This window comes from Tupaia chinensis, unplaced genomic scaffold (assembly GCF_000334495.1).
Source record: "Tupaia chinensis unplaced genomic scaffold, TupChi_1.0 Scaffold000392_1, whole genome shotgun sequence".
In the NCBI taxonomy this organism is placed as follows: Eukaryota; Metazoa; Chordata; class Mammalia; order Scandentia; family Tupaiidae; genus Tupaia; species Tupaia belangeri.
In genome coordinates this window covers 2487253-2511024 of record NW_006159894.1, presented here as the reverse complement: position 1 = coordinate 2511024, position 23772 = coordinate 2487253, and the positions used below count along the sequence as shown (strand labels likewise).

Below are 23772 nucleotides of genomic sequence, written 5' to 3'. Positions count from 1 at the left end.
AGCAGGAGGTTCAAGGGAAAGTTGTCCCAGGGTGCAGGAATTGAGAACAATGGGAGTTCTGGATTAGACTTCATTATCACATGGCTGGCCACATAGCCTAGTGGTAGTGGCAGCTGGATCTCACATGGCTGACACTGTTCAAATCCTGGCCCGGCAGTTTGAAAAACACACCAGAGGCATGTGCATGCACATTCTAAATCCTGAAAGGATGGAAAAAGAAGGAGGAAGAATTGGGGCATGACCAGGCTCTACTGGTGGGAGGGTGGGGGAGATGCTTTCTTCCTCTCTCCCTCTGTCTCTCTCTGATAAGTGCATGTACCCTCTGGCTTATACACATACAAAAAATAAAGAAAAGAAACTTTATTAGTATCATCACTATCAGCGTTGCGTGTGTGTGTGTGTGTGTGTGTGTGTGTGTGTGTATGTGTGTGTGTGTGTCTGTGTCTGAAGTAGGAGAGTATGGTTTGTTTTTTAAATGGGTCAGCCTTCAGGCCTCTGCAGTGGCTGATCTGGTTATGGTACAGTTGTAAAACATAACACTCTGCAAAGCTAGCCCACATGGGAAGATTTCAAGTTCTGGTCCAAAGACCTCCCTGAGTTGCATCTGGCAGTGTGTGCCTATGATCTAGGCTCGCTGAGGCTGGGGGTGAATTGCAGTGTCAAGACTGTTGGGGCAGGGACTGTCTGTCTCTGTCTCTCTTGTTGTAAAAGAAATAAATAAACAAAAAAAGAAAAAGAAGAGGGTTGGCTCCATAGTATGGTAGTTAAGAGAGCCATGTAAATCATGGTCAAGGTTATCAATCTATAGAGATTCAAAGCAAAATAGAGGCTATTTCTATTTGTCTGCTCAGGTACCATAACAAAGTACCACAGAAGGGGCAGGCTTTAAGCAGTTATATTAGACTTTGAACAGTTTTGGAAGCTAGAAGTCAGAGATCAAGGTGTCTCAGGGTTGGCCTCACTTGAGGCCTCTCTCCTGGGCTAGCAGACAGCCACCTTCTTCCTGTGTCCTCACATAGTTGTCGCTCCATGCATGCACAGACCTGATTACCCTTTGTGGGTCCAAATAAAGACACCAGTCAGATTGGAGCAGAACCTCATGCTGGTTTTAACTTAGCCACATTTTAACTTAATTACCTCTTTAAAGGAGTCTGCAAACGTGGCCTCATTTGGTGGTGCTGGCAATTAGGGCTTCAGCATGTGAATTTGGGAAGTGGCGGGAGAACACAGACACAATTCAGCCTGTAGCACTATTAGAGTACTCAGAGCTTTCTAGAGCTGTATTAAGAGTATCTGTGCCAATGGTGGTTAAGGCAGCTGGATCCCATATGGCCAGCTGCATGGTTTGAGTCCTAGAACCAGCAGTTTGAAAAACATCTCAGGTGCGTGTGCATGTGCATGTGTGTATGTGCTCAAAATCCCCAAAGGAGGGAGAAGTAGAGAAGGGATTGCAGTCTTACCATTCCCCATGGGGTTCTCTCTCTCTTTCTCCTTAAAAAACAAAACAAAAAGAATACAAAAACAAAACCTACAGGAATTGATTAGCAAGCACTATTGTTTCTAAAACAAGGAACAATGGTTCTCTCTGATATTTTTTAAAATGGTACCAAACTCCGTGTAGCTATCAGGTGGCTCCTTTCCCACATCCCACACCCAGCCCAGCAAGTTCATCTCCTGTCAGCTTCATCTCCCTGGCCCCGACTAAGTCAGTGTCTTTATTGCCTGAGTCATTGTAGTAGCCTCCTAATTCTTGCCTCCCCATGCCATCCTGAATTTGGACTCTCCACATAAAGTCAGTGGTGTTTCTATTTTTTTTTTTAATTGCCAGAGGGTATATGTGCTTTCCAGAGACAGAAAGAGAGAGAGGGAGGGAGGAAGTACTGCCTAATGGGGCATGGTCATGCTGTCCCTCTCCTCCGTTTCTCCATCCTGACAGGATTTGGGGCATACATGCACACGTGCCTGGTGTGTTTTTCAAGTCACCAGTGTTGAGATTCAGACCACATCAGCCATGCTGGATCTGGCTCTCTTAACTACCATACTATGGAGCCAACCTTCTTCTTCTCCCTCCTCCTTCTCCTTCTCCTCCTCTCCCTCTTCCTCCTCCTCCTCTTCTTCTTCTGTTTATTTATTTCTTCCACAAGAGAAGCAGAGACAGATAGACAGTCCCCAACTCCCCCCCCCCACACACACACACAGGTCTTTACACTGCAATTCACCCCCAGCCTTAGTGAGCCCAGATGATAGGCAAACACTGCCAGATGCACTCAGGGAGGTCTTGGACCAGAACCCGGAACCTTCCCATGTGGGCTAGCCTTGCAGAGTGTTGTGTTTTATAACTGGACCATTATCTGGCCCCCAGCCAGCGGTGCTTTTAAAATATAAATCATATCTGGCTTTTCTCTTGCTCAGAATTCAGCACATCCCTGTACATTTGGTCCAAGCTCCTGAATGCTTATCCAGGCTGTAAAACTGTCTGTGAACCTGCCCCGTTGTCCTGTCCACACTCCTCTCCTAGCTTCTGCTCTGCCACGTTGCAGCCACTCCTGCCTTTGCTGTTGTTCCAGTATGTCAAGCAGGGCCCCTCCCAAACCTGGAATCTCTAGAATGTTCTTCCCCTGGTACTCATTTGGTTTGCTCTCCCACTCCTCCTAGAAGTGCCACATACCCAGAGAGGTCTTCCTGAATACCTAGCTAAGCACACCATCCCTTCCTGGTTACCATCTGTCTTCTTAGCTCTTCAAAGCAAGGTCACTTCCTGACATTAGCTTACTTAGTCGTTGTAATATGGTCAACTTCCTAAAGACTTTCATCTCCTTTATCACTAAATACCCAGCACCTAGAACAGTGCCTCCTTAATGGATATGTATTAAGTTGATAAATGGAGTGTTGAGGCTCAAGTGAGCATATGTCAAAGACTGCAGTGGGCAGATTGTGTTGGCTAAGAAGCCCACAGACCTCTCTACTGGTCTCAAACAGCTCCAGGGGGAAATCTTCCTCTACCCAGAATGCACCTTGCCTGGGAGAGTGAGTTAAGAAACTACCTGCAAAAGTAAGTGACTTATCTGGTTTGAAAGTGATCAGCTCTTTTGGCATTTTTACAACAAATTCAGGGCTGAGAAATCACTGACGAGCTTGGTCCCTGATTCTGAGCTCTGAAATAGAAGAGCACTTGCCTTGCAAAAGTGCAGCAGCACCCATGGGAGACACCCTCCCACCTTGTACTTCCAGATCTTACTTATTTTTTTTTTAAATAATTCTGTATTGAAACTGTCATACAATGTATCCTGATTGTGCTTAATACTTTTAGTGAGCAATAGGAGCCATTCATTTTTAGTTGTTTTTACCCCTCATATATAATGACATTGACCTTGGGAATGGCAGCTGTTTTTGTTTGGGGCTTCCTCAACTTCTATGAGCAGACTTTTTTTTTTTTAATTATTTCATTCCACTTTATTAATTTATTTATTTAAATTTGACTAGAGAGAGATAGCATGAGAGAGAGGAAGAGAGAAAGTGAGAAAGCAAGCCACCAGGTCCGAGACTTGAACCATGGTCAGCCATGTGGGAGTCCAGCGTCCTTGAGAGTAGAGGTTTGAGCTGGGAGCTAAGAGTTTCTTCTTTCATCTCCCCCTCCTCTTCCTCTTTTGACGGATGCCTTTTAAAGAAGGAAGAGGGGGAACAAATAAAACTTAATCTGACTGAAAAGGCACTGAGGGGGCAACATCAATGCATACTTTGGCTGAGATAGCCATTTTGTTGTGTTTTGTTCAGTTTTACTTCTAGTCTTCCTCATTCTTCCAAGCCCTGAAACAACCTAATCAGAGGTAGTTTGGATCCTAGGAACAGCATCCTGATTTGATTGGGATATGGGAACAGTTATTCTACAATTCAAAGACACCTTTTTAAAGAACTATCATTAGGGGGACTGGCAGGTAGTTAAGGTGCTAGACTCCCACATGGCCAACCGTGGTTTGAGCCCTGGACCTGGCAGCTTGAAAACCATGCCAGGCACATATGTGTGTGTGTGTGCTCAAAATCTGAAATGGAGAATGAAAGAGAAGGCATTGCAGTGTGGCCATGCCCCTCAGGGTGTGAATTCTCACTTTCCCTCTATCTCTCTGTCTCTCTGGTGAGTGCACGCACCCTATGGCAAAAACCTATAAATAAATAAATAAATAAAAGAGAAAAGAAAAAGAAACATTTGGGAGGCTTAAACATTTTGGTCAATTAAACTTATCAGCTTAGAAGGCATTTTCAGTGGTTCTTTCCTATAGAGACTGAGGCATCTCTGGTGCAATACTCAGTCCATTCCTAACAGGACCTAGAAACGCCCAACTCTGCTTATTTATTTATTTTTTTCCTAGATTCTTCTTGTAGGGCTTGTCTAAAGGACATTTCTGAAGTTTTGGCTTAAAACTTCCTCCTGCTTCCCTGTCCCTGTTCACAAACATTCCCTGTTTACCTTTTTGGGCTATTCTTTGATTTACAGCCTGCATGCGCATATGTACGTGCACAGATAGCTGGAGTGGTGGAAACCTCACAGGTCACCAAGGGGTAGGGCCTGGGGCTCAGTTCTTCCTCTGTGCAACCTCACACCATTCCTTTGATCTCTCTGGGGCTGGAGAGAGGCAGTAAGCTATGCATCAAGGTGAGCAGCTGCAGGGAAAGCCTCCTCACTTGAGGGCGTGTTGTAGGTGTAAACATAGGCAGCTACTTCCCCATCTCATCTCACCTCCCAACTACAGTTCCAAGGAGGCGGTCTCCTGCCTGCATTGGCAAGCACAGTCTCCCAGCTGCTGCAAGCTGCAGTGTATCATCCCTGTAGCCCAAAGGACATGACTGGATAATAGCTGGTCAAGTGAACTGCAGTGATATTTTAATGTGAGTCTTGATCTGATTATTCTTCAGCCATTCAACCCTAGGCAAGAATGGATTCATACTTTCCATTGCTGCCTGCGCCAGCCGGTTTCCGTATCAGCCAGGGCCTCAGGAAGGTGGAAGGACGCACGGTCATTCTTTCCATTCACACTGACCCCACTTGCTATCAGGCCGAATGCCAGCAGGTTTAGCAAAAGGAAGCTGCAACTGCTGACCAGGCCACGCAGACAGGCTCTGATTCCAGCACACTTGAAGATAGATAAGATGGCTCTTGATGTTCTGAAGCCGGACTCACTGTGCCTATGCAAGCGAAACAAACAGGGCCTCTCCTTTGTCCTTGGGACGCCTCAGTCAGAGTCCCTTTATTTTGAACTGTTGAGGTCATCGTGGCACAGACACTTTGGGTCTGAAAATAATGCAGTGAGACACTCTGCTCTCTGTTCCCTTGATGCCCAGCAATAGTGGGGGAAGAGTCAGATTGAATTCCATCTGAATTCTTCTCAGCAGTCCTGGCAGGTGGGTTGGTGGGAGTTCTATTATACAAAGTAGAAAGGTAATTTGAAAGAAGAAAATTCTTCTACTTAAGATCATAACTGCAGACCAGAACTGAGCTCGTGGCCCAGTACCTTCCAACCTGCCTCCCTGCTCTTCTGAGCTCAGGGAGGTAGCTGACACCCGGATCTATATTAGAAACCTATCTGAGGGCAATGGTTGAGGGGTCTATTTTAGGTTCCCTGACTAATGCATTTTGTTGTGTTTTCTGTAAAGCGTAACATCTGTGTAATGCAGCTGCACTGGGTTAGGTTTTTGGGCATGATTATCAAATTGGTCATGAGTGTTTGTTATAATAAATACACACCTTGAATCATACAGTGTTAGAGATGGAAGGGACTTTAGTAATCGTTTAATCCAGTGGTTCCCAAATCTGGCCTTTTATCAGAATTGCCAGTAGAGTTTATCAGAAATTCAGATGCCCTGGTCCTACCCTAGGCCTAGGGTCAGTGATCTGGACTCTGTACCTTTCTTCTTTTTTTGATCGGTCAGATGGTGCATGTGCTCACCAGAGAGAGATAGAGAGAGAGGGAGAGTGAGAAAGCATGCCCCCCCCCCCAAGTGGGATATGGTCACACTGCAATCCCTTCTCTTTCCTTTCTCTCCTTGTTCAGATTTGGACCAGGCTTACACATATTCCTGCCATGTTTTCCAAGTTGCTGTGTCCAGGATTTGAACTGCACAGCCAGCCATGTAGGATCTAAACCCTCTTAATTACTAGGCCACAGGACTAGCTCTAGACTCTTTATTTTTAATCCTTAATCCTTCATTCTTAATAAATTTCCAAAGTGGTTCTTGAAAACCTAAAAATTTCTAAGGGATCTACATTTAAGACTTGCTAAATACAAATTCTTCTGGCTTGTTTGTTGCATTTGTTGTGATTCAGGTGAGGAACAGGGGCTCATGGGCTAAGTGACCTTGCCTGGTGTTAGCAAGGCACTGGATCAGAACACTTCTGGTAATGTTTTGGAACATGCCCAAGGCTCCAGGAAGGTCACTCTGGCCAGGGTGGACAGTGTCTCAGAGGACTCATGAGGTTCAGGAGATTTCTGTCCCATCTCTTAGGGAAGGTTATTTGTAGAGCTCTCTGCAAAGCCAATTCTTCCTCCCTGGACAGGCCCATCTCCCCAGGGCTCAGAGAGTAGTTACCAAGACTAGAGAAGATACCAGGACTTGCCTCTGGACTGAACTGGTCTGTCCACTTTCATCTTCTGCCCTATGACAAACACCCTCCTGGACTCCTACTTACAGATGACCAGTTCAGTCGAAGGATTATAAGAATGTACAGCACAGTCTATCTCAGGTTTTTTTTTTTTCTTTAAGTTCATAGGCCTATTTCTTCCATAAGAGAGGGAAACAGCACCCCAAAAGAGTCTTGATAGTGTGATCCATTTCCAGCTTTAGCTAGCCTGAGACCATAGTTATGCTGCACGCCCAGTGTGCTTAGGAAGATCTCCTGATGCAAACCTGGGTCTTTCTCATGTTGGTCAGCCTTGCAGAACATCGTGTTCTTCCACGTCTAGGGTGCCACTGTCTAGCCCTGACTGTCTAGATTTCTGTCTGGCTGATTGCTATTGAAAGCAGAAGACCTACCAACCTATGGTCTAATACTTGTCTTTCTTCTACCCTTCCTCTTTCCAAAGTTTCTTAATCTATTATTCTAACTTAGTTCTCAGTCAAATAGGTAGGAGTTTATTTTCCAGATCATGCCTATCATTTAACATGGACTCCAGTATGATGTTCGTATTTGCTTATTCAAATTATATATTTTTGAGTAGTGGGGGGATACAACATGAGATATAAGCAGTCAGAGATACAAAGTTCAAGGAAGATATAAGATCTTACATTTCTGTAATACACATCTTACTCTGATATTTTGGAATTACTCCATGTTAGTTGTCTTCTGGATTCTTACTTTGGCTCTTTCATTTTCCTCATTCTATTCAACTACTTCTAATAGTCAGTTGACTGACAAAGTCATACTTCTCCTAGAACATCAACTATCCAGTGGGACATTCTGTGAGAGGAATTTTCCATTCTTCCTTTGTCCTATCCTGGTTGTTGAAATGGGAGATTTGTTGATATATTCTCTGTCACCATCAGTTTTTTTTTTTCATTATTATTAATTTATTTTTAAATTTTGCTATAGAGCACATGTGATCACTGGGGAAAGAGAGAGAGAGAAGGCACTCCCCAGGGGTAGGGGTTGGGTGACTATGCTGCAGTCCCTTCTCCTCCTTTTCCCTTTTGGGATTTTGGCCACACATGCAAACACACGTGTTTTAAGCCACTGTGTTTCAAGCCACTGGATCTGGGACTCGAACTACATAGTTGGCCGTATGGGATCCTATCACATTAAGTACCATGTCATGGCTGGCTCCATCCTCAGTTGTTTAGCCAAAAGTGTTGTAGATTTCACATCTGAACCTGTTTTCAATCTGTCCACTTTTCTACCTTCATTGCTGCTGTCTTAATTCAATCTCTGACAACACCTTCACCTGGATATTGTTACTAGCCTCCTCTCTCGGTTTTTTTGTTTTGTTTTGTTTTGTTTGTTTGTTTGTTTGTTTGTTTTTTAGAGATTTTCACTGTAGGGTGCATGCGCTCGCCAGACAGACAGAGAGAGACATAGAGACAGAAAGCGAGAAATCACCCCCCCAGGGGGGATAGTCACGCCGCAATCCCTTCTCCTCCATTCTCCTCTCGGGATCTTGGGCACGCACGCACACGCGCCTGGCGTGAGTTTTTTTTTAAGCCACCGGGTCCGGGACACGAACCGCGGTCGACTACGTGGGAGTCCAGCGACATAGCCATTACGCTAACTGCTGGTTCCCCTCTCTCGGTTTTTTGTCTACCTGACACCCTCTAGTGGCTCTCTGGTCTACTACCTGTGTGATCTTTCTAACCCCCATGCAATTTTGTATTTCTTTGCTTTAAAAACTCTTCAACATTTGTCTGTTATCTACAAGATGAAGCTCAAAATCCTAACTTTGCAAATAAAACCTTTCCTTTGGCTCCTGCAAATGTCTTTGCCTGGTCTTCTGCCTCTCCCTAATATAGCTCATCAATGCAGAACACAGGGTGCTGAGTGACAGGAGTTGCTATAGGCTTCACCCAGCTGTTTGCTTTAACCCCTTCTGTAGCAAGTGGACTCCTGCTCAATGGGCCTTTTCTCATAGAGGTTGAATCTCTGCCCACTAACCACTGATCTTCTGGAATGAAGAAACTATCTTAGTATTGCTAGGTCCTAGCACAGTTGCTTGCCATCTTGTATGTTATCAATAAATGCTTGATGAATGAATGGATGATTTAGCAACTCATTTAAAAACCAAGTCATGGGGCCAGCAGGTGGCATGTTGTTAAGGCATTGGACTCCCGCATAGTCGACTGCAGTCTGAGTCCCAGATTTGGTAACTCGAAACTCACACTAGGTATGTGTGCCCAGGATCCTGGGAGGAGGATAGAGGAGAAGGGATTGAGCTGTGGCCCTTGCCCCTGACCTCCACCCCAGGGGGGTGATTTCTCACTTCCTGTCTCTCTGTCTCTCTTTGTCTGCCTGACAAGTGCACATGCCCTATAGACAAAAATCTCTTAAAAATAATAAAATAAATAAATAAATAAATAAAACAAGTCATATAATTGAACCGAAGGAGAAAGTATTGGGTATTTGGGTTCTTCTCTCACCTGCTCACTTGACTACAGCAGATTTCCTTCCAAGCAGTCATTAGATTCCCTGGAAATTCCACCCACTTTAAATTTCAGAATATTCAAATATATTTACCAAAATATGCAGGCTTTTCCGAAGCTAGTGCATTTTTCTCAACCGGCTGTAATTTGTTCCTTCTAAAGACTATCCTTGATGGCTGGTTTTGTTTCTATTAAAATTCATCATTCTTCCTTATGAGTGCTTAGAGTTTAAGAGCACTCAGGATAATCATATATTGATTAAAAGTAACATGGGCTGGACAGTATGGCAAAGTGTGAAAATGCAACACTTAACAAGGCCGATTCATGGTGGAAGGTTCTAGGTTCATGTCAAAGAACTCCCTGAGTATGCTGGGCACACGTGTGATCTGGGGCTGGTGGTAGCTAAGGTGGACTGAGGTATGAAGATCCTGTTGGAGATGCTATCTCCCTGCTTGTCTTCTGTTCTGTCTTACTTATGGAGGAAATAAAAAATATAGATTAAAACAATACATATGATGAAAGGGAAACACTGTCAAGCCTGATATCTGAATCTGCACCAGCCACCCACCCACAGTTGGACTTGTATCTCCACTGGACGAAGTCCCACAGGTTCTTTTTTCTTTGTCACATGCTTTTCTAGAAGCTGTTAGGAGTGCTGCCCTGGGAGGTCCCCACCTCATAGTGCTGACAGGAATGGCTCAGGTAGAGGACATAGCCCCACTCTGGGGCTGTCTAGATGTGATCCTGCAGAGCTCCAGGACAGACTGATTGCCCCCCTCTCACACAGACATGCAAATCCCTGTCCTTGTGATGGCAAACAGAAGGCACAGCTAAGAAGCAGTTCTGAAACAGCATTTATCACGGCCGATTTGATAGGGGTCATCATTGCTGTACTCTCAGACTCGAATCAGAAACTTTTTCATGTTCTCCTGCATGGCGTGTTTCTCCTCCAGACTACACATCTAGGAACAGCAGTTCTGGAGAATTCCACAGAACACTGACTCTACTTGCACACTCACTCAGAGTAACCGAGAATTGAAGGAACTACACAATATGATGGGAAGATCCCTTACTCCAGAGCTAGACAGGCCTGGTTTGGGCCTACTCAGGTTTCTCATTGGTTTAAAAAAAAAGAAAAAATGTGCCCATCTCAAAAAGTCCTGAAGATCAAATAAAATGATATGTTTGACTATCGTCATCCCTCAACACACTGCTGTCATCCATTCTTCTAGGTTCACTTAGAGGATTGTTGCATGCATCCTTCTTATTAATGACACTGTGCTTAGGAAGTCCTAATCATTGGTTTTACTATGCTAAATGCCTTTTAAAAACCACTTTCACTTTACTCTCATCCTCAGGCATCAACTCTTGACAGCTCTGGGTTACCTTCTTTTAGCTGGGCTCACCTGGAGAACAAGACCATCTCAGCCACAGCACCAAATACGTACATATACATATATACACGTATACTCAATAAATGGAGAGATGAGTCAGGGTGGTGGCGCAGCTGTAAAACACAACGCTTTGACACTGACCCAATATGGAAAGGTTCCAGCTTCGCATCCAGAGACATCCCTCAGTACTCTCAGCATGTGCATCCCATGATTCAGGGCTGACGGGCACTGGGGGTTGATCGTGGTATTGGGACACTGTTGAAAGTACCCCTCTTTCTTTCTCTGGTTCATGGAAGAAAGAAAATAGGAACTTTTAAAAAATTTTTTAAAAGAAAAAGTGAGAAAGGAGAGGCAAGGAGGAAAAAAAGGAGGCAAGGAGCAAAGCAGGAAGTGCCATTATTAGCAAGTTAAGTGTAGCAGCTCCAGACAGGGAAGCGAATAACTGGGTGGGCTTGTTTTCCTGTGCCACACCACCGTGTATGTCTCTTGGGGCCACCCAGGCTTGGGAGACACCAAGTGCTAGGTAGCTGTAACACAGAGAGATTCATTCTGACCCATGTTCTGAGAGACCGTGGATGAATTTCAGTAAAGAGTGACCCAAAAATGCTATTCAGAAACTCATTTGGTGTGAATGGACCAGTTTGAGCAGACTGCTTTTCATTTTTGAAATGTGAGTTTTCATCTTCCTTTTCTCTCATTTCAACTTGCTTCCCTTCTATTTGTCCAGTTCCCCTCTATCAGCCATACTTCAACATTTAGAAGGCTAAATCTACACTGTGTGCTGCAATCACTGTCCATGTTTTGCTCATAACTTGACTCTAAAACCTAAAATTTGGTAAGTAGGTTTTTTACTGTTATAGCTATAGAAATATTCTTCCATGCTGGGCTGACCAGCTGGCTAGGATTCCTTTGCTCCTGAGTAGGTCCAGCTTCTCCCCTAAGAGACACTTGAAGATGATGTACAGTCATGTCCCCTTATCCATGTGGGATACAGTTCTTTCAAGACTCCCAGTGGGGTCCCTGAAACTATGGACAGTATTTTTTTTCCCCTATACATACAGACTTATAATAAAGTTTAATTCATAAATTAGGTACAGTAAGAGATTAACAATAAGGGACCAGCAGTTAGCGTAATGGCTATGTCACTGAACTTCTACAGTTCGAGTCCCGGACCCGGTGGCTTAAACTCAAGCCAGGTGCATGTGCATGTGTGTCTGCCAAGATCCCAAGAGGAGAATGGAGGAGAAGGGATTGCAGCATGGCCATCCCCCCTGGGGGGTGATTTCTCACTTTCTGTCTCTCTGTCTTTCTCTGTCTCTCTGGCATGCACACATGCCCTGTAGCAATAAAAAAAAAAAAAGGAGAGAGATTTTTTTTTTTTTTGGAGAGGTTTTTGCTATAGGGCGCATGCGCTCGCCAGACAGGCAGACAGAGACAGAGAGACAGAAAGCGAGAAATCACCACCCAGGGGGGATGGTCACGCCGCAATCCCTTCTCCTCCATTCTCCTCTCGGGATCTTGGGCACGCATGCACACACGCCCGGCGTGAGTTCTAAGTCACCGGGTCCAGGACGCAAACCACGGTCGGCTACATGGGAGTCCAGCAACATAGCCATTACGCTAACTGCTGGTCCCGAGGAGAGAGAGATTAACAATAACTAATAATAAAATAGAAAAGTTATAATTTGAATGCGAATGCACTTTTATGTATTGGGTCGTCATAAAAGTTATGATGCATTTTTGCATAGAAAAAGATAGAAAAATGTTTTATGACTATTCTGACACCCCAATAATACAAGTTATCTGTCTCCAAATATCTTACTGTCCTGTACTCACTCATTTTCAGACTGTGTTGACTGCAGGTAACAAACTCACTAAAAGTGAAACTGCAAATAAGGGGAGGACTACTGTACTTAGCATTAGGAGCAGATGAATATGCCTTTTCTACACTGAAACCAGTGCTTAAAATCATGTCATATTATGTCATGTTATGCATTACTTCACATTTGGGTCTGATTTTTTTTTTTTTTTTGGAGAGGTTTTCGCTATAGGGCGCGTGCGCTCACTAGACAGACAGAGAGAGACAGAGAGACAGAAAGCGAGAAATCACCACCCAGGGGGGATGGTCATGCTGCAATCCCTTCTCCTCCATTCTCCTCTTGGGATCTTGGGCACGCACGCACACGCGCCCAGCATGAGTTTTAAGCCACCGGGTCCGGGACGCGAACTGCGGTCAACTACGTGGGAGTCCAGCGACATAGCCATTACGCTAACTGCTTGTTCCCAACACTTATCATTCTTTATTTCTTTAATCTTTGTCATTCTGATTGGGGTTAAGTGGTATCTCATTGTGGTATTGATTTGCATCTCCCTTATGAAAAGAAATGTCGAACATTTTTTTTGGTACGCTTTTTGGTCATTCATATGTTCCCACTCAATATATACCAAATGTCGGCACTCTATGGCAGAAACGGAAAGATTGGAAAATATAAAAACACGGAGGGCAATGGTGATAGTAGAGGCAGTGTGGGAGGAGGGTGGGAAATGGGGCAGGGTGTGAGAGAAGGAATTAAGGGAAAGAATAAAGAAGTAAAACATTTATGGGACCCAAAATAGAAAGAAATCTGTGATTATAATGTGTATGGTAATATCTTTGACTGAATCAATGTACAATGTATTCATGATGGGAAAATTTATTTAGTATGCTGTAATGATAAACATTACAGCATAATGTGATTGTTTTTTAAAAATGAAAAAATAAATGAAAAGAAAGGGGAAAAAGGTATGAAACATGTGCAGAGGAAACAAAGGTAAGGGGTGGTTTGACCCAGAGCCTTGAGGATCCATCTGAAGTTAAATAAAATGCATTCATAGTGGAACCTGTTGGCCTGGTTTTGGAACATTCAGTAATTAGAAGCAACGAGTGAGGATTGAAATTGGCAAGGCAAGTATGGTAACAGGACATTAATGGGAGGCTCAACCAAGGAAAAGACATATTTCCATAAATGATAGATGATACGAGAGACTAGCTAGATAATTAACATTGACTTTGTCCATGTTTGTAACTTAGTCTCTCTGCATCTCTTCCCCCACCACCACCACCACCACCATGACCATACCCAAGTTTGTCCTAAAAAGAACAGAGAAAAAAGGAAGTTGGAAACTTTTGGTCCCAATGTTTGAAGATCTCTCCTAAAAATCTTTCCACTTACATCAAGTCTGTTTTCAAACCGCCTCATTGGATCACTGTTGTAAAACCAAAGCTTCACACAAGAGAGTGGTTTTGTCTTCCTGTAGAATTTCCAGCTGACATTTGCTTGAATCTGAAAGCAGAGTCCAGATAAGCTTCATTGTTTCACAGAGACTGACACACAAACAGGGCAAAGTGGAGCTGCCTAATTGCGAGGAAGAGTCCACCCTGGAGTCCTAAGATTTGCTCCCTTTGACCCCTTGTGCCATCTCCACTGGCCCCTAGGAGTTTACCTTACAGCGATCCCCTCCTTATTTGTGGTTTTAATTTCTGTAGTTTTAATTCCTTTGTTTAACTGAGGCTCCAAAATATTAAATGGATGATACTTAAGAATTCCACAAATGAATGAATCATTAGTTTAAAATTGCGCACCATTCTGAGTAGCATGACGAACTCTCGTGCCATCCCACCTCATCCCACCTGGGCTGTGAATCATCTTTGTCCTGTATATCCACATTGTGTATGCCACCTGCCCTTTAGTCATTTAATAGCCGTCTGGGTTCGCAGATTGATTGTCACCATATCGCAGTGTTCATGTTCACACTCTTACTTTACTTAATAAGGGCTCTAGAGTGCAGAGGTAGTAATGCCAGCATAGTTATAATTGTCGTATTTTATTACTGTTGTTAATCTCTCGTTGTGCCTAATTTATAATGTAAAACTTTATTATAGGACTGTATGTATAGGAGAAAAAGAGAGTATGTAGGAGTCAGTGCTGGCCGCGGTATCAGGCATCCACTGGGGGTCTTGGAAGGAATGCACCCCTGTGGATAAGGTGAGAAGTTTGTATTTTATAGTCAATGAAACTGAGCCAGAGAGAGGGCACGCAGGGTCAGAACTGCATTCGACCTTCCATGTTCTGTGCGTGGTGATCTTCCTCCTGCCACCTGAGAAACTGTGGGTCCTCACCCTGACTGGCATGTGGATGAATCCAGGCCTCTGACATTGCAGCTCTTCCCTGGGAAAGGACGAGCCATCTCAGGGGATTTTTAATCCCAGGCCCTTTTACTTAGGCTCTGGTGAAATCTCTCCTTTCTAAGGGAGTTATCGGTTTGTGTTCTAACCCTGAAGACGACTTCAAATAAAATGCAGGTAAATTCTGCAGATTTTGCAGCCTGCCATGCTCAGTGGGTGCTGTGTTTCCCTGGTGATAAAAGAGGGCTGTTGTTGTAGGAGGATGATCATCTATGCTTTTCTTGGTCACCAATTATATTGGTGATGATTAAGTTACATCTTTGATAGGCGTGCAAATAAAAGCAGTTTGTTCTAATTTACGAAATTAAGTAAATTACCTTAATGAATCATTCTAAAGTCATTAAATTTCTTTTTAAATCTGTGTTCTCTCTACAATTCTAATTTAAAATAAATCAGTTGGCACTATTAGGGAAATTTGATTTATTTTAATTGAAAGTACATTCATGTTTTAACATAATATTTATTTATTTTAGGATTTTGCCATTGGGCACGTGCACTCACAGGAGAGAGACTTAGAGAGGGAAAATGAGAAATCTCCCCACCCCCGCCCCTGCAGGAGAAATGGCCACACTCAATCTCTTCTCTTCCAGTCTCCTCTCAGGATTTTGGGCACACACTCACACATTTCCCTGCATGAGTTTCAGTTTACTGGATCTGAGACTCAGACCACAGTCAGCCATGTGGGAGTCCAGTGCCTTAATACCATACCACCTGCCGGCCCCCGTAATACTTATTTTTATTTTTTAAACAATATGAAAGTTTGATGAAGATCCTTATTTCCCAGTAGTTTTTTCACTCTATTAATAACAAAATACATGCATTTAAGGTACCTATTAATCAACAGTTACCACATTTTCTTATTGCTAAGACTTTGATTTCAAAATGTTTATAATCTGGATGTAATTGGAAATTGGTGTATATATTAATCTGGTGCTTCATCCCATTCATGCTTCCTACCTTTAAAAGGTAATATTAAATTGATGTGGACATTTTAAGATCAATAGCATGGGAGAGTTCAAGAAAGGTAGGTAGGTTAAAAGGTAGGTTTAAGTTTACTTTTTATAGAATAGACTTTTTTCTTTATGATAGAGAGTATGTCACATGAGAGAGCGAGAAAGCACCATCAGCAGGGTCATAGCACACTACAAACCTCTTTTCCAGCCCCCCAGCTCCTCAGGACCTTGGGTGTCCACACATGGCACCCAGCATGCTTTCAGGCTGCCCGGGGATCTGAACCCACATTCAGCCATGTGACTTCCAGCTCTGCAGTCCAGTACGCTATAGACTGGACTGGGTGACCTAGGCTGGGGTCTGATTTAATCAATTTTAAGTAGCAATTTATTTTTATTCCTTTAGTGATAATCTTGCAACTATATCAGAAAACGAAATGTTTTGGCATACTAAATGTTCCATTCATTTATAAAGCAACTTCTCTCTAGAAGAGATCCTTTCTACTTTTTATCATTATGATGAACTATTGTAAGTCATTGTTAAAGTTTGCAACTTGCTTGTAAGTCTTGTTAAGTCCCTAAAATAAAAGCATATCCTTGCCCTATGCTAAAAGCGCTTTGCAGCTCTTTTTTTTTTTTTTTCAAATTGTATTTGGAGCAAGTTCACCAAGTACGTGAGAAAATTAGATGTGCATTATTGTCATGTTCTATTTTGGGCTTATAATAGTGTTACTAGGTTCATCGTGCACTTCGTGTATCATATTTTGGTCTCAAGTGTTCAGAAAGAGCAAGTCCACCGTCATCAAAAGCCTGAGATGTATTACCAGAAAAATGTGTTACAGCGAAGGCAGTGTGCAACGTGTTCTCACAAGAGTTTTGAGCCGTGCAGCCTGGAGGATGGGACAGCATGCTCTGTCTATCTCAGCAGCAGAGTCCTAATTCAGCATGCCTGTCATTGCTTAATAGTCCCTGCTCACCTGCATAAGAGAGCGTCATTGTTATCGGCACCCTGTCCTTAGAATACTTGTTCCATACCTACCTGACCTCTTATACCTCTGGTACTTAGATTAGTGAAAGTTGTGTGCAGAACTGAATTGCTCTAATTTTTTCAAGAGTTTTATACCAAAAAAAAAAAAAAAAAGCTGGCTTCCTTGCTTTTTTTTTTTCATTATTAATTATTCCCTTGCTTGATTAGTTCTGTCTTACTTTCTCCAAATCATATTTTACCTATGGTAATTTTATTTAATTCTACATTTTTTAGAAAGGAAACATCTTTTTTCACTGTTTAGAATCTTAGATATTGACTGACTTTCTTTAAAATTTCTACAGGTACCACATTTATAAGAATTCAGCTCATAAAGGAGCTCAGAGTGCTTCAGCTGCTCCTGTGGCATGGGCATAGGCCTCCCTTCCTTATGCTCTGTCCCCTCAACCTCAGCAGTGATCAGGCAATGCCACTGTTTTCTGGAAGAAACACTGGGAATGCCCCATCTCCACCTTCATCCTCACTTCTAGCCCCTTTGTCTTCTCCTAGCACACCTGAGCCCCCATGGAGTTGGTCTTCCCTGAGCCTCATAGTCTTTGCATTATTTGTTACCAAATAAATACATAGTACTTGTTGCTTCAGAAGGAAAAGCAATAAATACCATTTGTCAGATTAGTTTCAAGCTCTCTGTTCAAAGTTCTCAGAACTAGATTGCTTAGCAAGGTTCTGACTCCTCCTTCACCCTCCTTTTTAGGAGAGATGTGAGTCTCACTGGTCCTGTTCTCCAGTCTCTATCACATTCCAGCAAAGGACTCCAGGCAGTCTGAGAATCCTAAATTTGAACTTGGCCTTCCAGATCACTATGGCCACATAGAAGAATCTGGAGATTCAAGGTTGGGAACAGACTTTGGAAATCTCTTGCCCAGGAGCCCTCTGTGCTGGGCTGCCTGGCTGGTCTCTTACCACATGTTTGCCCAGCCTCTGGCTAGAGTAGGAAATTGTAGCATCCTCTGGCCCCAGACAATCTGTCTCATGTGGTCATGGCTCTGAAATAGTGCCCCCTTCCGTTTTGATCTCCACTGCCATGTAATCTAGTACATCCTACAGAGTCGGCAGCTTCAGTGAGCGGTGAAAAATGTGCCTGTGTGAGGATAGTAACCAGTGCTTGCTGTCCAGGAGATGGGGCTTAGCTCCCATGAGACAGTGTGCAGGGAAAGGCCCAAAACCATCATGAGTCTTTCAAACATGAGGCAGTGTCACTCACTCATCAACCCACTCAGTGCTGTGCACACATGTGCACACACACACACGATAGTGCACAAAAAACAGACGTGACCCCCACTGATACAGAGCTTCAGATACACACACGCATGCACACACACAGTCATTGGTGAAGACAGAACCTGAAACCCTCACATCAAAAAGTATCTCATCTCTTTGCAGCTACTATTTTTTAAATGTCAGACTCAAATTTTATAGAGCACACACAAAGGGAAAGTCTTTGAATTCATCAGATACTACCTTTTTTTTTTGTTTTAAATTTTATTGCCAGTGAGCACATGCACTCCCTAGATAGAAAGCAAGCACCCCACAGTGGGCATAGTCACATTGCAAACCTTTTTCCTCCATTTCTCCATCTCACCAGGATTTGGGGTATGCACATAAACCTGGCATGTTTTTCAAGGTGTCAGGGCTAGGATTAAAACTCAAACCAGCCATGTAGTACCTGGATCCCTCTGTGCAACAGGTTAACTGCTGTGCCACAGGGCTGGCCAAACACTGCCTTTTTAAAGTGATAAAGGTGTTGGTCAGAAAGAGGTTCTCAGGCTGTTTAACAGACTTTGGAAATCTCTTGCCCAGGAGCCCTCTGTGCTGTAGGCAGTGTTTTCAAACCTGTTGAACAACATGGTCTATATGGCTATACGCATGCACAGGTGCTCATGGAAGCGATTGTTAAGTGGGGCATTTCCCCCCTCCCATTATAGCAGTGTTACCATGCAATGTGGCAATGTCTCCCTGTACCAATGGTCATCTCTCAGCTGCTGAGCCCTCACCGTCCCCACCACAGGCCAGTGGAGCAACAGCCCACATTTTGGGGGAAGAACGGGGCAGGCCGCATTGCTGCTGGGCTGAAGAGAGAACAGCTGCTGTCTGTGGACCACCCAGCCCCAAGAGCCCAGCAGGAGTGTGATGTCTTTGATAAGCAATTCCCGCACTACCTGTGAGGAAGGCCAGCTTTTTGTTTCAATTTCCAGTCTTTTGCCAACTGATAAACATAATATAATAAAAATGAATTACTAGAAGAGTGAAGTAGAGCAAATAGACATGAAAATCACAAGCAATAACTTATTATTAGCTTTAACAGGCATACAGTTTTTCTGATACCTTGCTTTTAATGTTTATTTTTCCTGCTTGGCAGATTGGCCCCATCCACAAACCACACTACCCTAAATGACAAATACAAGTCAAGCCCAGAATTTTATAACATGAGTAGATGTATTTATAATTACAAAGTTTTCATGAACTTTTCAAAAACATAAAAGAAAATCAATGACCCTCAAATTCAATTTGCATTGCTTTGAATTTACTTTAAATCTTTTCTAGTGCACAAGCCCACCCACCTTTTACCTGGTTATAACTCTCCCTGGCATTTATATTTCGCTTTATTCACTGGCCCAGCAGCCTCGTCTTGCCAGCTTCTGTCCAGCCTCCACGTCATTCTTCCCTCCCCTCAGTTCTTTCAAGTCAGCCTCTGCCAGATGCCTAGAGTTGTCTTCTTCAGTCACAGCCTCATCTCGTTCCATCTGACCATCTCCACATCCACATAGATGTGATCTGCGCCCTCCTGTTGGACATGGTTCTGCTTACAGTTCCGTCATCATTTGTTATTCATATCCTGCCCTCTGATCCTCCATGCCACACCCTCCATGTGCTTTAGCCATGCTGATCTCCATACAGTTCTAGAAGGTTCTCAAAGCCATTTCATGCTTCCTTGCTCTTGACGCTGATAAAGGCACTCAGCACCCAGTAAACAGTAGGGTAGCTCTTTGTTATTGTGGAGCACAAGCTCCCCCATTTAGCTCCCTTTCCCCAGATATTCTTCTGTTACAGTGTCACCGTAAACATGTTTATTTATTTACTTTAATTTAAAATTTTTTAGAGAGATTTTTGCCATAGGGCGCATGCACTTGCTGGAGAGACAGAGAGACAGAGACAGAAGTGAGAAGTCCCCCACCTCCCCACCCCAGGCATGGCCACGCCACAGTCCCTTCTCCTCCATGTTCCTGTCAGGATTTTTGGCAAACACTCACACGCACCTGGTGTGAATTTTAAACCACTAGGTCTGGGACTCAAACCGCGGTCAGCTCTGTGGCAGTCCAGTGGCGTAACTGTTACACCATCTGACAGTCCCTGCAATTTATATTTTAAATATAAGAATTAATTTCCTTAAATGGAATTATGGAGTCAAAGGTGACGGGCCCTTTACAAATATTGTTGCATGGTGCCAAATGATTTTTCAGAAAGGTTGAGACACTCTTCAGTGTTGGCATTAATAAATTGTAGCTAAAAGTTCTGTGACCGTTTGCCCCCAGTTAAGTTTTACACTAGAGTATGCTCTTGTGTCTGATGGCTACCATGAGTAAATTGGGTTTCTGCTTTAGATATTTGTTCCTCCAAGGGGAGGCCTTTGTCTTCTAGTGCCTGTTCACCCTGAAAATGATGGCCATAAAATCAATACATGATGGCAGTCACGTTGACACCAAGTCCAACGTGGAGATATGTAGAATTTCAGATACAAACCTTGTTGATGGAAGATTCCTTTTCCTGCGTGTCAAAGGAAAATGGAAATGAAGAATACCCAAAATAGCCAACTTACTAAATAAAGGATACTTGGACATGCTAGTAGTGGAAGATTGACGTGGATGCAATGTTTATAGAATCTTTAATTACTTAGGGTAAGACTGTCCCACAATGTGTGCTTATTATAATAGTGCCTAGGAACTGTGAGCAACTTACATTTCTCTCTTTGACCCCCGTAACAGCTGAATGAGCTAGGTGCCATAGCGTTTTTCTCCCATTTTTTAGATGAGAAAACTGAAGCACATAGAGATTAAGTAATTTGCCCAAGACAGCAAGTGCAGGATGAAGCTGGGATTCAAAACTGGGTAACCCAGAGTCCTGACACCACCCTGTGACAAGGCACTGTTTAACTTTTGCGTTTGCCTGACTTGGTGTTGAGTGTCCTTTCAAAAGTGCCCTAGACATCTGAGGTATGGAAAGATACTTGAGAGATGCCTGTGGCCCTTAGCATATGCCTGCTCCACACATCTGTCACCTGGCTTACTTCACATGTTGCCCTCATGTCTAGTTGCCCTAGAAAATGCACCTTCCTGAGAATGCCTAGCACATGGTAGGGATCCAAGAAGGGATGACCGAATGAGGTAAGGCAATCTGGGGACATAATGGAATACAGAATAATCTGATTTTCCATGAGCATAAGAATGTACCAAGACTGCTGTCACTGCAGTTAACCAGTGTTCCATGGAGTCTTTATTGACTTTTAGCCAAAATGAGACCTTGAGAGATTGCTCCTGAGGGAAATGGAGCAAGATGATTGTTTTATGTGCCTTCATAATGGAATTATCAGATCATTTGGCCAGATTTTCTTGAAGTGCTTGTTCTGCATGACCTCACAGAAAATATGAGGCAGACCTGGGAGTGCCTCATGTCAGTTAACACAATCGTATTTAAGAAGAGGCAATTGAGGGTGGCACTAGTGCACTGTAGTGACAACATTGGAGGTGTTCTGGATAGTCCCTAACCTGTAAGGAATAGGATCTTGAGCCTCTTAAGGAACTAAATGCCTAAAATCCTACACACCTGTGGAAAATGCAGTCGCCAGGAGCCAACCGTTGTGTTCAGCTCTTCTGAACTGTATCTCCCAATGTGGGCTCGATACTGACATTTTTTTTAAATTCAGATTTCATTGAATTGACACTGTGTATGGATTTATGTTTACCTTCAGTTCTTGTCAGAAATGGATTACTGAGGTAACTAACTTTTGCATAAAATAATCTGGAAAGAGGCGCACACTTCCCAGAAAGTACGAGTTCTTATAGTTCTACTTTCGGGCATTCAAAACAGCCAAGTGAAACTGGCTACAACATTTTTAACTCTTAGAAGAAAATATAACTATTTCAAATGTATTTTTGTTTAGAGAACATTAGAATAATATTGAAAATAATACTGAAATAAAATAATATTGAAAATAAAATAAATAATATTGAAAATAAACTGGATATAAGCCAGCCAGGTAGCCTAGTGATTAAGGTAGTGAGATCCCACATGGCTGACAGTGGTTTGAATCCCAGAGTTGGCAGCTTAAAAAACACACTGAGTGTGTGTGCATACATGCCCCCAAATCCTGGTAGAATGGAGAAGTGGAGAAGTGATTTCGGCATCACTACACTCCATTGGTGGGTGCTTTTTTTCCTCTCCCTCTTCTCTTTCTGTCTCTCTCAGGCAAGTACATATGCCCTCTTGCAACTAAAAATAAAATAATTAGGATACACAGACAGATCAGTGTTTCACCCATCAAAAATGGTTCAACCATGGCTTACAACAAATACACTTTTGGGATCATTTTCTTTGTACTAAAAATGGAAGTTGTAAAGTAGTCACTGGCAAAGAAAAAAAAAAGGTTTCCTGGTATTTGAGAAAATTGCATAGATTGGGAACTTTTACCCTGTATTTACAGATTGTGATTTCGACACTGCATTAGCGTGTGAGTGGTGTAGTCAGAGTGGCTTTACTGGATATTGCTTTCTTTTTTCTCAATCTGACCACTAATTCTACATTGAGCTTCCCCCAGGCTCTCACTGTGCTTCCTAAATAGATGTATCATTCTTTTGATGTCTTTGTGAAATCATGTCAGTATTTCCAATTTTTAACACATTATTTTCTTTTTGTTGTCACTTCAACCAAATTTTCTTTTGGTATGTTCTAAATTATTATATTAAGTATGAAAATTATTAAAGAATTGCGAAATATTTTCCATTATAAAGCCCCATGTTCATCATTTAGAACTTTGTGACTGTCTTCCTTTGTAAAGATGTTTTCCAGAAAAAAAGATGTTTCTCAGAAATAAATCAACAGCCTTTGAAATGAATATCCATATGGATATTTATTATTTGATTCTGTTCCTTTTCCTCGAATTATAGTCTTATTTTCTATTGCTCCTTAGTTCTAAGTGCAAAAAATAGAGAAATGATCCAGAAAGACCCTGCTTTTGCATTCTTGTAGAAGGCTGGGCTGGTATCCTTATGTGGAACAGTTCACAGAAGAGCTTTAAAATTAGCTGTCTGAAGAAAACGTCTGATCCCTTTCATCGTGGCGTCTTCCTCACTGGCATGTTCCTGTGTTGCTGCACCTGTGTGCCGTCACATAACTGATCAGCAACACCTTCAGACCACACCAGGCTCATTAGAGCCATGACCTGTGCAACTTCTAGTACTAGCTTAAGCAGATTCTAGGTTGTATTGGAATGCTCAAGGGCTTCAAGAGCCTGACGTAGTGGGTTAACAGACAAAATAGTGGGTGAGTGCCGGGGTCCAGCCTCGTTGTGGGTGGGTTATCTCGACGAAGGCGGCGAAGGTGAACAGAAGACAGAGGCCTCGATGCCTTTCATGCATGTCCTATGCCGGACACCCCTCAGAGGTCGCCCTCTGAGGAGTGACGACTGCTAGGAATCATCGTGCGTTTTTATTGAAAACGTGTTACATGTAAGTAAAGGGAGAGGGGCTAGTGTTTTAATTAACAGCTCATACAGTTTTTAACAATAAAGAACAAAGATTCTATTCAGGGTTGGATTAAAGGTAGGTCTAGTGCAATTCCTATTCAGGGGTGGATTAAGGGTGGGTCTAGTGCAGTTCCTCAATTGTAGGTGGGTCTCCATGGAATGCAGTTTCGGGAAAGCGGTTCCGGTAAGCAGATGCGGCGCAGGAGCCATCTTGTGATTACTGAGAATGGTGCTGAGAAAAGAAAATCTCAAGAATAGATATTAGTTCTTATGGATCTTAATAAAGAATGATACTTATA

The 23772-nt window shown here is 42.9% G+C and overlaps 1 protein-coding gene and 1 long non-coding RNA gene across 3 annotated transcripts in view; one reads left to right on the top strand and one right to left on the bottom strand.

Moving 5' to 3' along the window:
- The window catches only part of RCAN1 (regulator of calcineurin 1), a 102276-nt gene that overhangs the window by 31784 nt on the left and 46720 nt on the right, over positions 1 to 23772 (top strand). The window lies entirely within an intron of this gene.
- Positions 23670 to 23772, bottom strand: part of LOC102494508 (uncharacterized) — a 35304-nt gene continuing 35201 nt past the window's right edge. The window contains exon 3 of one of the 2 annotated variants that reach the window (XR_335334.2): positions 23670 to 23705. This is a non-coding gene — a long non-coding RNA (uncharacterized LOC102494508). Of the gene's footprint in view, positions 23721 to 23772 lie in introns of both variants that reach the window. The other variant, XR_335333.2, reaches the window with a different exon arrangement.